Source organism: Balaenoptera ricei, chromosome 1 (assembly GCF_028023285.1).
Source record: "Balaenoptera ricei isolate mBalRic1 chromosome 1, mBalRic1.hap2, whole genome shotgun sequence".
Taxonomy (NCBI): domain Eukaryota; kingdom Metazoa; phylum Chordata; class Mammalia; order Artiodactyla; family Balaenopteridae; genus Balaenoptera; species Balaenoptera ricei.
This window is the reverse complement of record NC_082639.1, coordinates 18,129,574-18,143,741: the sequence shown is the minus strand read 5'-3', so window position 1 is coordinate 18,143,741 and position 14,168 is coordinate 18,129,574.

The following is a 14,168-nucleotide window of genomic DNA, read 5'->3' as shown; positions in this document are numbered from 1 at the left end:
ACTGTGTGGGTATTGTGTTACCAGGCACTGTGCTGAAGGAATCACTTTATATTTTGTGTATTATGTAATCAACAACCCTTTAAGGTAGGTGGTATTGTCCCTACTTTAAATATGAGGAACTCAGAGATTGAGATTTAAGTAATATTTTTTGCATAGCTAGTGGTTCCAGAAAGTGGCAAAGCCAGGATTCAAACCCTGTTCTGCCTGACTGAGTATACACTCATAACTGCTAGGTTAGGAATAGGCCTAGGAAGTCAGGTTAGACTTAAATGTTTAATTTTATGTTTACTTTAAAGCTCTTTAACTCATGCCTAAAACAAAGTCACACTAATTTGAATTTAGAGTAGCTTTGATCCTTGAACAACACAGGGTTTACAGGGACCAGCCCTCCTTGTAGTGGAAAATTCACATATAACTTACAGTTGGCCCTCCTTATGCACAGTTCCTCTGTGTATGCCATTCCACATTCTCGGATTCAGCCAACCACAGATCATATAGTACTATATAGTATTTACTATTGAAAAAAATTCACATGTAAGTAGACCAATACAGTTCAAACCTGTGTTGTTCAAGGGTCAACTGTAAAGTCCTAGATTAAAAAGGATTGCTAAAAGGAGTGTGTGTGTGTGTGTGTGTGTGTGTGTGTGTGTGTTGTGTGATGTTGATAGTTCAGTTGCCATTTGTTTTGTTTTTCTTCCATTATTCATTTATAAAAGTTTAGGCCAAAATATCATATTGGACTTTGGTCTCCAGAAAAGCCATTTTTAACTAAGCAAACTTACAGTTGATTTGGAAAGGGAATGCCACTTTCCGATTGACTTAAACAAAATTTTTTTTTTACTTAAAATTTTAAAATTTCACTTATTTTATTCACAAAATCCAAATTAATCTTCATCCCTGAGTTTAGTCTATACTAGTGTTTAAAGTATTGGGTTTTTTTAAATTGAATTCTTTTAATTTTTAAAAAATTTTTGGCTGTGTTGGGTCTTTGTTGCTGCGCATATGGGCTTTTTTCCTCTAGTTGCGGCGAGCAGGGGCTACTCTTCGTTGCGGTGCGTGGGCTTCTCATTGTGGTGGCTCTCTTGTTGCAGAGCACGGGCTCTAGGCGCAGGCTTGAGTAGTTGTGGCTCGGGGGCTCAGTAGTTGTGGCTCGCGGGCTCTAGAGCGCAGGCTCAGTAGTTGTGGCACACGGGCATAGTTGTTCCGGCGGCGTGTGGGATCTTCCTGGACCAGGGATCAAACCCGTGTCCCCTGCGTTGGCAGGCGGATTCTTAACCACTGCTCCAGCAGGGAAGTCCTAAGTATTTTTTAAAGTGTTGTTGTATTAAGCCATCCCCATCATCTATCTAACATTTGGTTTCAGTTCTTCTACATTTTTCAAGGACATGGTAGAAAAGTTTGTTAAAGGCCTTCACTTAAACCAAACCTCAGTGAGTGTGTGTGTGCGTGTGTGCGCGCGCGCACACACACACACACACACGCAAGATACAGAATTAGCATATAAAAGGAGCTAGTATATTCAGCCGTAAAATTGGTCATGTAGAGAACCTATTTTCCTTCCCTGATGCAGAAAGAAAGGTGGTCTGTAAAAAAATTTTTTTAAATAAAAAAAATTATGGCTTTAGATTATTCAGGGTTTTCTCTACTGTTCTATTTCATGAAAATCTGAGCTATATAAAAATGGTATATAGGTAAACAGATATCAATATTTTTGTTAAAAGCCTATTAATTCTTAAGGACTGTAATGTCTTGCTTCTAGAATTCTATGTAATTGGGTCCATTGCTTAAAATAATTGGGTATTTCAGAATAGATTCAGGGATTCCCAGTACTCAGCAGTCCTGAATTTAAGTCACCATGATGGTAACGTGATGCTGTAAGGGATTAGCTGAAGACTTTTTATTTATGATACCTAAACTTAAGTCATTTCTTTGAGTTTATAACTGATCAGTTGATCTGGCTCTAAGAAAACCAGCTCTCTCCTTAACGGAATTTTCACATGATTAGTTTTGTTTGGTGTAGACTAAATGTTTCCCAGAAGGAGATGATTAATGATTTGAAATATTACATTAATAAAGGATCTGGCCAATATTTTCTGAAAAGTCACTATCATTGCTGTTTTAAAAATAATATTTTTATATCAGCTTTAGCGTTGCTTTATATTTAAATCTGCAAAGTAGGTCAAAGCAATGATGAGTGCTTCTTAAAATTTACCCAAAGATTCTGTCTGGGGCAGAATATTTAAGTCTATAGATGTATAGTATAGTAGTCTTGAAGAAAGAAGTTTGACTAACTGTATTCCAGCAGCTGAACACTGACATTAATTCTCAGCATATAATTTGTGATCTTGCTTACCAATAAATATTTGGGAAAAATGTTTAAATAGTTCTAATAAATAGCAAAGTCGAATTGAGGCTTCATCATGACGTGTTGTTGAAAATTATTAACTTTACTCTTATTTTTATTAATGTAACATGTTTTTCACCTTAACAAGATTGCACATATACAGTTGCTTTCTCCATAGTGTGGGCTTTCAGTATGACAGTAAGAACTACCAAAAATTCCCCATACTGGATTTTGTCCTTGAGAAGTATTATAACAGTAATTAACTTTTCTTTTTCTTTTCAGAAAGTACAGTAACATCTTGATCAACCTGTTAATGTGTAGGAAGGGATATAATCAAATAGATTCATCTTGTATATTATCAACCAAATCTAGATAATCAACTAAAAGTCAGTTATTTATTGAAAAGGTTAATAAGTCTAGTCTATACCTAACATTGATAATTGATATGTTGTCCTTCATTTTACAACCATTGAGTGTTTTATGTTTCAAGAGTTAGAAATACAAAATAATAAGTCATCATTATCCTCAAAGAATTTAGAAGAGATTCCAGGAGGCAATAATAGATTTATAAATAGTAGGGATCATCAAACCAAATCTTCCAGAAAAAACACCATTGGAAATTTGAAAGGGGTTCTGTGCTCATAATAAAATATTCAGCTTATAATTGGAGTACCTGAATAATGTGTATGATTTGGATTACTCCTAGAGAGAAGAGCTTGTAAAATGTATATATCATGAATTTTTTAAACTAAAATTGTTTAGTATCCACTGGATATGATCAAAGTAACTTGATTTTAGGAATTTTCACTGTACAGTTCAAATTTTAAAATGTAAAGATGGAGTGACCATATGAATTTGAAAGAACAAATGTGAAGGTAGGTTTCCTTATATTTGTATCTATTTTTCCCTTACTGAAAACTGAGCCTTTAAGTGAGAAATCCCTGGTCAGGGTTGAAATAATGGGCAGTTCTTTGAAATATTTCTTACCTCCCTGAAGAGAAACAGACATACAGATGTTGCTTTGTTCAAATGGAGTAGATTCACTAAAAATAATTTTTTTCTCCATTCCCTGTAATTCATAAGGCCCCTCATGAGGTCAAGCTGTTTCAAACTCCATGATGTCTTAACAAAACTGGTTAGTGTCTGATAATACACACTATTATTTCTGTTTTTCACCTATGAACATTTTCTCTTTTAAGAAGTTCTAAGACCTATAATTGTTAGCCAGAACTTTTAGTCAATAAGAGAGAACTGAGGTTAACACGTTGAAGTGGTTATAATTTCAGTCAAAAACAAACTTGGCAGAAGAACTAATACTGAATGCTTCCAATGGGCTGTCATTGTCTTAAATAAGTGTAAATGTGAAAACTGAGACAGAGACATTTTGGTCCAAGGTCCTCCTGACTAGAAGTGGCCAATCCTGAATTGACCCCAGGTTGGTCTGATACCAGAGCTCGCATTTTAACCACCACTCTGTACTGCCTTCTGGGTTTTACTTGCTGTGTGCAGTCTTATCTGGTAAATGTCATTAGGCTTCTTTGAAATATTGAACAACTGGGGTATTACTAACTAGTTGGTTAGACTATTAGTTTCCCCAGCTCAGAACTATAGGTGGGGCCAAAGACTAGTTTCATAGAAATGACAGCGTAAGAATTATTTTGTGTTGTGATGGTAAGACTAATGATAGCCTCTGAATAGCTGAGAAGCTTCCCTTTTGTAAATAAATACTGCTATCAGTGTAGCCTTCATTAATTGAACCTTCTTAAACCTATTTATGGTTAACTACTCTCTTTTTAAACTTTTTTTTGTATTTGTGGCTTTTGTCACAAGTTTACTAATCATCTTGTGATTTTTCTTTTTACCAATTTTAAAACATTTCGTAGTTAGTGTTTCAGGATTTGTTTTAAATTACTTTGAATAAAATGGAGCCAGACTGTGGTATCTTATCTGCAACCACTATGATTTTACATGGAATTCAATTTTACCATCTTAATTTTCTTTCCAGATTGGAGTTCTTACTCTTTGAAGGTAAAAGCTACTTTATTTTTGTAAACACTTCTTAGCTGCCCTGTTTTGTACGTTCCCTGGCTTTCTTTCATGTCTTTGAAGTGGCTGCAGGAAGGTCATGAAGTATGGGTGCATATATAACCCAGCTTTGTGTAGTGTTGATTATCTTTTTTTTTTTTTTTAACATCTTTCTGATTACCTGCAATTGTTATCGTTCTGTTTGTTTGTGTGTGTTTTCGAAGTAGGGCATTATTGTTTAACTCATGGTTTGCCTAGGCTAGGGTCATAGACTAAAGATAGAGCAGAACCAGAACTTATTGCCTTATTGTTTTCCACTCACTTTGATTCCTGGAGAAAGAAGCCTATGTGTAGTATGCATAAGCAAAGTTGAATGGCATCCTGATTGCCTGTGAACTTCGGGAAAATCAGTTCTCAGATAGTAACTGATATGTATATGTATATACGTATATGTATATGTGGCTGGTGAATAAACAGTTTCGCAATATCAGAGTTGGGACTTGTGACCTGGAAGGTATTAATCAAAGTCAGGCTGGCTCTAGTTATACTTAGCACCAAGACCAGGTTCAGAATTCCAAATAGGTATCTGACAAACCAAGGTGCCCTGGGTTGCTTTGAGGTTCCATCCAGCTGTGTCCTGTCTAGGAGATTCATAATTACAGATCATTTTAATTGCTGCTCAGTTAAAGCCAGCATTGCTAATGACAGCAATGATCTTCAGGCCATTTCAATTGCCCTTTTTCCCAGTCATTATCCTTGATCGTCTTGTTATTTTTGACACAATTGAGTAAACCTTCAAAGCTTTTCTGGCTTTGGCTGGCTGTGGTCCACAATATGTGTATTTCCTTGTCCCTTGTAATGCCCTCTTCCTGTGTCTTTTGTCCCTCTGTAGGGATTTCAACCACTATTAAGGCTACTGAATTTTATATCTCTAACCCCACTCTTTCAGTCTCTAATCTCATATGTACCTCCAGATCACCTGAAACCTGATAATGCTGAAAAATAGTTACCAGTCATTTAACAAACGTTTAGTGAGTACATGTGTTCCTGGCACTGGGGATACAAGGAGCAGCATGTGGCAAAGGGAACAAAACCTTACAGACATAGCCATGAAAGAATTACGTGTTTTGGGAGCACATTTTGATCCTGTGGGTTGCAATCTTAATAGTTCTCCTGTTGGATTTTCTGCTAAGTCATACTGATTCTTCCACAACGTCTTTTCCTTACTTTCTCTAGTTAATCTACTATCCTAGGGTGGGAGTTCTTAACCTTGCAGGAAAATGACTTGGAACCAGTGTAGGAAAAAATATCGGACCAACCATAAAAACTGACAGTTGTGGGACTTCCCTGGCTGTCCAGTGGTTAAGACTCTGTGCTTCCAATGCAGGGGGCGCGGGTTGGATCCCTGGTTGGGGAACTAAGATCCCACATGCTGCACTCCACACGATGGCGGCTGAAAAAAGAACTAACAGTTGTACTTCACTACTTCTGTTGATTGGAAATTTTGTATTAAAAGATTCTAGGAATTCAGCAATACTTTTTAAGTGAATTATTTTATTAATTACAGCAACATTTACATTCAGATTTAGACTGTACTTTTAGAGAGCCACCTTTATGCTAAATAATGTACTAGGGTCTGAAAATACACTGTGGGTATAAGGCAGTCTTCTCCCATTATGGAGCTAATACTCTATTAAGGGAGAAAATTCACATTAAGTTGGCTTGATGTACCCCCAAATCTAAGACTTACAAGTTAGGAGGCATTGCTTTGTGTCTTACAAGTCAATTTCTAGATTATTACAACTCTTCTCCTAATTTTCCTACCTGATCTCTCTCACTATTCTATTTGTCCTATACAGTTGCCATAATAATTGTCATACAAATACCAATATTCCCATCACATCATGGTGTCAGATCTGAATTCTTGAAATTTGAGACCTTTTATATACTTCCCAGGCATCTTTCCTTTCCAACCTTTTATTCCTTTCCCATTCTGACATTCTAGTTAAACCTTTACTGTTAACCTTAGGAAAGTTAGACTGCCTTTGTCCACCTTGCTTTAACTCATTACTTCCTAGCAATTACTTTGGAGATTATTCCATTTTTTAAAGACATGGATTGGAATGTGTTATCATTCATGAAATAACAGGAATATATGGTTATACTATGAAAACTGCTATATACAAAATGATTTCTAGACTCCAACCAGTGGCCCACTTCCGGGAGCACTTGGAATCACTTAAGTGGCAATTTGACAACAAAATTGTACTGAAACTTATTATCTAGATGCAGTGGGTAACAAAATCTAAGTAGAAAATGCAGAAGGGTTAGATTTAGTCAATATGGATATGAGAGTTTGCATCAGGTTTTGAGGATGAACCTAGTGACTCACAGGGAACTTAAAATTCTCTTGACAGGTAAAGAGCAATCTTTTGCTTTACAGTTTTCAGAATTCCACTTCTTAAAAGTACACAGACCAAACAGAAAAACAGCCTAGTTGGCCATTCTTGGCCTAAAAATTACATAGGTGGGTACATAGAATTTCACATGCTGTTGTATTTTCTGAAAGCAAAGGTACTGTTATATTATTGCAGTACATGTCCATATTGTGGTAGTCATCCATACTGTGAGTGAGACTGTTTAAATCTGTACTTTAATCATGGTGATAGACTCCCTTAGACAAAGCCTGTTAGACCTGTTTCCTATGTTCCATGCTCTAGCTGTCTCTTCCTGGGGAAATTAAAGTACAAAAAGAAAGACTTCTTGATATTTTTAATTTTTGACTTGATATCCAACCCTTCTCACAGTAGTCAAGCAATAGCTCCCATTCATTGAGTTCCTGCTGTGTGCCAGTCACATGCAGCTAGGCGCTTTATATTATCTTTAATATTCACAATAACTCCCATGTTAGGCACTAGTATCCCTATTTCTAGTGGGAAAACTTAGGCCCAGAGGGACTGAATGACATCGCCAGGGTTGTACAGCTAGTTTGTAATAAGGCAAGTATTCGAGCTAAAAACTTTCACTTTTATCTTTCTCTGGAAATATATTTTGCTTTTTAGAGCTAGAGACAAAGCAGTTTCTTAGGTTAGATTTATTGTGGGGAGTTTTGAATTACAAGCTAAAAACAAGGTTTATTCTAGAATATAAGGTTTAAATTTGTAAAATTTAATTTGCTATTGTGTGCTTCTATTGCCCTGCTCTTAGCCTCATAGAATATTTTCTTTTCTACATTTTGTGATTGATACATGTTTGCTTCTTTATATATATATACACAAAAGCTTTAGTTTTGTAGGGGAAAGGGATACAAGAGGTTAAGTTGGTTTTATACTTGCAAGTAGAGTCTGACCACTTTGATTATCCTCCCAGCAAACTTGAACATTTAGTTCACCACATTTAACATACGTATAACACTATATATATAAGGGCATACTGCCTTCCACCTCCTAATATCAATAATAATAATTGATGCCAGGCAAGAAGAGTGTTACCTCATATTTGGATCAGCTATTTCTACGTAAAGAACGTTTGAAAGAATTTGCCTGAAGCTGTTCTGAAAGTTAAGTATCATTAGATACACTGGCAAGACCTGGACTCAAATTCCAGCCATTAAGGGAGCCCATCGGGGAGATCCCTGCGTTTGCCCTTGGAAAAATAAAAATAATAGTTGATAAGGAAATAAAATTTAGGTGAATCTGTGCTCTGTTTAATGCTGATGGCTAGCATTAGTTAAGTGCTTACTGTGTGTCGGGTACTGTTCAAAGTGCTTTTCAGGTGTTCTCTTCACAGCTTCACTTTTACAGATGAGGACATTGAGAGGCAGGAATGTTTGTAGTAGAGCCATGATTCAAATACTAAATAACTGATCTGTTCAGAGATAGAACCCTGCGTCTCAATAAACTAGAAGAAAAAAAAAAAAAAATAGAGCTCCATCATGTTGTAGAGAAAGGTTTTTATTTTATTTTTAATTTTGGTGTTTTCTCTCTTCCTTTCCTCCCTGCAACTTACCTCTACCCCATGTTCTGTGTAAATTCCCTGCCCCCCCACATTTTTAACTTTTTTTCCCCTCCCTTTTCAAACTATTTCAGCATCATCAGGAGCAGTAAACTGGAAGTTTATTCATAAGTTTAGAAATTTTATAAAAGACTTCAAAATAATTATACTTCATTGACCTATGTCTTGTCTTGAAATTTTTCATTTTGAACTATGTTTTTTAGGGGGAGAGCTATTAAAGTGTTTTCTCTGCATGTTTATGATACATTTTAGATCTCCCACATTTTTTCCCTGGATATTTGTCAGGAGATGGTGTAGAGGTTTGGTAAGTAATACAGTTTGATTTTGTATGTCTCAAGAGTTTCTCATTAAGTCACATAATTGAGTTTTCTTTATTCTGACTTTTTTCTCCTGGTGATTCTGTTTGTAGTATTGACTGAAAATCCTTACACTAATGCTAATTTTGATCTTTTTTTTCACTAGCATGTATTGGAGCCCTCAGACTTGAAGAAGGACATAGGTAAAAAGTATAATATGGAACATTTTCTACATTAGGGTTATGAAGTCATTTTCCTTTAGTTGCATACTTGCTGTGTTCAATCTGAAAAATATTTACGTAACAATTTAAGTGGTATAGGTTTTGCCAAAACGATTATGGATATTTTGATTCTCTTAATTTTATAAACATATATCAGTTCTCAATCCTTCAGGTCAAAAAAGGTGGTCTCATGTTATATTAGGAAGTACTTAGAAATTTATTTCCCCTCTGTGTGAAATTTTATGCGGTACTTGAGCTACTTAATTGTAAAGTGAATAGCAAATACTAATCTAAAACTAACATTTTAGATTTATTGGAATCAGGCCTTACTGCTGTTCTGTCCGAAATGCTTTCTTCCCCAGAAGCCTCAGTGGATATAAACCCCATATCGTATCTCTCACATATCTGAGCCAGGTGTGCCAAAGTGAACCCTGCAAGTTCTTTTCTATGACTAGAAGTTGTGGAAGAGCAAAAAACCTTGGAATTGTCATAGTCATTTATCTGCTCATAAAGTTGTTTTAAAACATCCTTTATTTTAATTTAGAAACAAGGTATGCTACACATTTAAAATTTTTAATTTAGTGACACCAAAAATTTTAACACATTTTTCTGTCAAACAGGTGTTCTTTGAAAACTAAATGTCTGCAATTATTTTTTTACTTGGAGTTACTTGAAGTTTGCTTAAACTCCATTTACTTGAAGTAGAACTTCGCAGTGAATGAAAAGGACTAGGTTCTTCCGCAAAGTCAGTGAGAACATGAGTTTCTACGTATGGATAATACACATTCTCTCTTTTTCTTCTTTGTCTTGATAATCGAATCTCTGAGAACCAGGCTCTGATAGCAGTCTTTTAAAAAGCTATAGAAAAAGAATACTTTCTTTTTTTTTTTTTTTGGCCGTGCGGCTTGAGGGATCTCAGTTCCCTGACCAGAGACTGAACATGGGACACGGCAGTGAGAGCCCAGAATCCTAACCACTGGGCTACCAGGGAACTCCCAATAATACATTTTTTAAAATTCCACATTTTACATCTTATTTATAGTAACCTAATTTAGCAAGATCAAATTGGGAATTTCACCCAAGGTATCGGGTAGAACCATTAGTCTGTTGGAGAATTTACTTGGGAAAAAAAACTAGTGGAGGGAAGGAGAAGGTGCTGGTTGATAGCAATCAGAAATAAATGTTGTAAAGCATCTTTGGAATTAGTTTGTTGTAAGTGGGAAATTTATCTGGTATATAAAAATTTTATGTTTGTTTATTTATTTTTGGCCATGCCACGTGGCGTGTGGGATCCTAGTTTGCCCGACCAGGGATTGAACCCAGGCCCTTGGCAGTGAAAGCGGGGAGTCCTAATCACTGGACCGCCAGGGAATTCCCCAAAATTTTATGTTTATTCATGGGATTTTTTAGAAATTGACCCATTTCATAAAGCAAGGAGAAACTTAATAAAAGTGTGGCTATTGATGCTTAGAAATATTATGTCTGTTTATTTTTAAAAGTGACACTCCAGGTTACATCACAGTCACTGGCAAAGTTCATTCAAATACAGATTTTCTAGTTTTCTTTGCCTTAGCAATTTTTAAAAAGTGACTTGAAAGTTTAATTTAGATAGGAAAATAAGGGCTTGATTAATGGAGTTGTGTATGATGGTATTAGAGTGCCCATGTTAGTATTTTCATGAAAGGGGGAGAGTGTAATAACTGATTGGCCAATGATTAAAAGATAGTGACACATTTAGGATTTCTTATTCTTTGAAGTTTGAGTTAGAAGTGGTTAACTGCCACCTTTTTAATTTGATTCTTGTTAATAATTTACATGAAAAGTAGTATTTACTCTTTACTCTGCCTTTAGTTTTAACACTGATTTTTTTCCTGAAATTTCCAAGAACTTAGGTCAATGTCTTTTTCGAAGAAAGGGGAGTGGGCAAAGCCCACAAATGTTGGGAGAATAGAATTACACGGGGAAAATTTTTTTCTTAAATTAAAAAAAAAAAAAGAAAATAGAGAAGAGGTTGCAGGAAATGGAGTAGTGGGGTCAGCATTAGGAAGGCAGGAGATGACATGAATAACTATTAAGTAATCTGTAGTCTGATTTGCTTCCTATGTGGTTTACTTATAACTAACATGAAATGAGTGTTTCATTCCTTAAGTATGCACTTTGGGAAAAACAGGAAGCCAGGCTGGAGACACAGATCTACAGCAGATGCTCTCTATCCAGGTAGCAGTGGCTCTGATGGCATTCAGTCCAAGACCAACAGCATCTCCAACGGAAAAATCTATAAATATTCACGAATGTGATCACCTTCACCATCATCAGCCAACCGAGAGGATAAGGCTTCTTGAAAGGCACTTTGATGGCTTTTGATTATCAGGAAATTTTATATAGAAAAAAAGTTGAAATTATGCTCAAGACTTCTTTTTTTGGTTTCTTATTCTCTTGATATTTCACATTTCACAACTAAAATAATCGTAACACCTTGTTATCTTTTAAAATGAATTTTCATGAGCTGAGGCTACGGAAATCTCCATTTCGTGGGCATAATTAACACTTGACCCTTTGTTTATAGTTATGTACAGAGCATCCCCAAATTGGGAGAGATTGCCTCTTTAAAGTTGGTGGCCATCTTGGCTCAGTGTTAACAAGGCCTGGTCTACAGGTTCAGTTTTGCTTTTGGCTTTGTCCTTGAGTAGAGAACCAAGTTGAGAGAACCAAGTGGAAGTGTTGGGACCAAGCTAGCTAGCAGCTATACTTAAAATATATATGAATCAACTGTACTGTTTTTGAAAGACCAGTTATTGAGCCCACCTCAGTCAGGGACACTGAATATTGGGTTTAAATAAAACAAGAATATTACTCATTTTATATGTTCGAAATTAGTATTTTAAAGAAGCATGTAAACACTTAAAAGTGTAGTTGCATTTGTTGTAGGCCAAAAAAATATGGCTGTTATCACTAGGGTATGACTCATGTGGTTCTTGATTATTTACACTATTACAGGAGAACACAAATATGCATAGCTCCAGGTAATTTAACTTTGAAGTGAGAGATTATAAGCACCTTTCTGTGTGAGATAGCCAATATCCTTGGTGTTTACTTCAAATGAGTGATGAAAACTTGGTGCTAGGACCTCCACTTTTTCTTAGGTCCAGTGGTCAACTTATTATAAACCAGGCATGAAGAGAAACAAAAAATAATTAGTTCTCCATATCTTGAGCTTTATTCTCTTCAACTGATATAATGGAACAGGTATAATGATTACATTTCTCAGTTTCCCCCCACCCCTCCCCTCTTAAGTCTGTAAGAGCAGTTGTGATGTCAGTGAAGCTGTGGTTAAGTATATTAGATTATATTAGAGGATTTGAAATATAAACAGTAGAAGTGTTTTGTAGTATAGATGTCAGAATAACCAGCTTCAAAATACAAACCCTGAAACTTAAATTGTTGACTGTTAACAAGAACAAAATACTACAAACTAGGATGTCTTTAAGAGCAGAAGTCTGCTGTTGCCAACTCATGGCTCTTAGTTTAACGAATCTAATCCAGGATGCATCTCAACCCTGCAACAAACCGTATTTTATTTTTGCCTTATTTCCAGATACCAGTTTAACGCAAGTGCTCGCCCCATTGCTTCGCTTTGAGCAGTGTCCTACTTTGAAAAGAAACTTATATGTACATTTTGTCTTCCCTTTGAATACTACTTCTTAACTGCAAACTAAGAAGCATTGAGCCTAGCATTCACACAGCTTGTTCTCAAACTCTGTTTTATGAAAATTTCTCAGCTTTTTTCAGATCATTCTAAATGGTCATTTCTTTTTTTTTTTTTAACGTCTTTATTGGAGTATAATTGCTTTACAGTGGTGTGTTAGTTTCTGCTTTATATCAAAGCCTTTTCTTTTTTAAACTGAATTTTGCTTTTTCTTTGTAAAGTTAAGAGTAGGTAACATGAGTCCCTCTTGCCCTTGGCAGTTAGAATCTGGCATCAGAAGCAATTGTTGCTGTGTCTGATTTTCATCCATGAACTTTTCTTTTCTGGGATGGAAGGCATATTGATTCCAATGTTTATTATTTAATTGGGCAGTGTAAATAAATTCACTGGCTCGCCTTCCTGTTTAGCGAACACCTAACCATGATATTTTATATTCCTTGCACTTCTGGAATGCCACTTCAGACATAGAAGTTGTGAGGAGGAAAGAGGGTACTTGGACCATACTTTGAATAAAAGACATTTAGAAATTTTTTTTATTTCTTAAAAACAAAGCCAACTCCTTAGTACCAGATGTGTTCATTATACTTTTTGAGAAATTACTCTGGTCATTATATTTCTCATTCATGAATTAGTATTCTGCCCTAGTCCCTAAAGATAGTTTTATATGCTAACTTTTGTTTTACCTTTCTAGCTGCTAAGATAGATAATGGTTATTACAAACAGCATGTTTTTAAATGGTCTCCAGAGTGGACTGCTCAGCCAGTGATGGAGTGAGTACGTTGAGGAAGAATGTGTCATTTGGAATCCAGAGCCATTCAACAAGGATAACTGCCTGATATATGGTCAGAATGCTCAAACTAATGGCATACCGATGGCTTTCTCCTCCATTCCCCTAAAAAGCAAGTTTGTGAGCCTGAGTTCCCCTAATCTAGCTACTCTCATTTATATTCCTAAAGTAGTGCCCTAATTCTGTCACTTTTGGCTGTCAAAGGGAATTGAGATGTCAGCGTGTGAGTACAGAAAACATATTTAATGATTTATAGGAAGGAAAGAAAAATAGTTTTGTTTGCTAACTACTTGAAGTGTAGAATGTTTTGGTTTTCAGTTTAGATTTTTGCAAAGCATAAAGACATTTCTTGGTTGTTAATTCCACATGAATTATTCAATATTTTTTCTCCTCTCTTACTAAGTTAATTTCAATGCTAATTTCCTACCAAAGCAATTGAATGGAATAAGTCTTAATTTAAAGCTTGTACTAATGAAAATCAGATACGGTTCACTTTTTTTTTTTCTGACTTAAGTGATACATAAGTACAATACTCATTTCAAATTTGACTGGCAAATTAGAAAATCAGAACAGTTTGCCAGTATTTTTCATTCCCTTTCTTAGACATGTTTTTCCTTTACACATTTATAGTGCAAAATAAACCAGTGGTGCAGACTCATACTAAATCAACTTTTGTCTGGTCTTCATGGGAATTACATCTTTTTTCACTCAACATTTATTAAAGGAACAAACAAAATTTTAGGCTGTACCAAACTAATACCTTTAGCTTGACTAA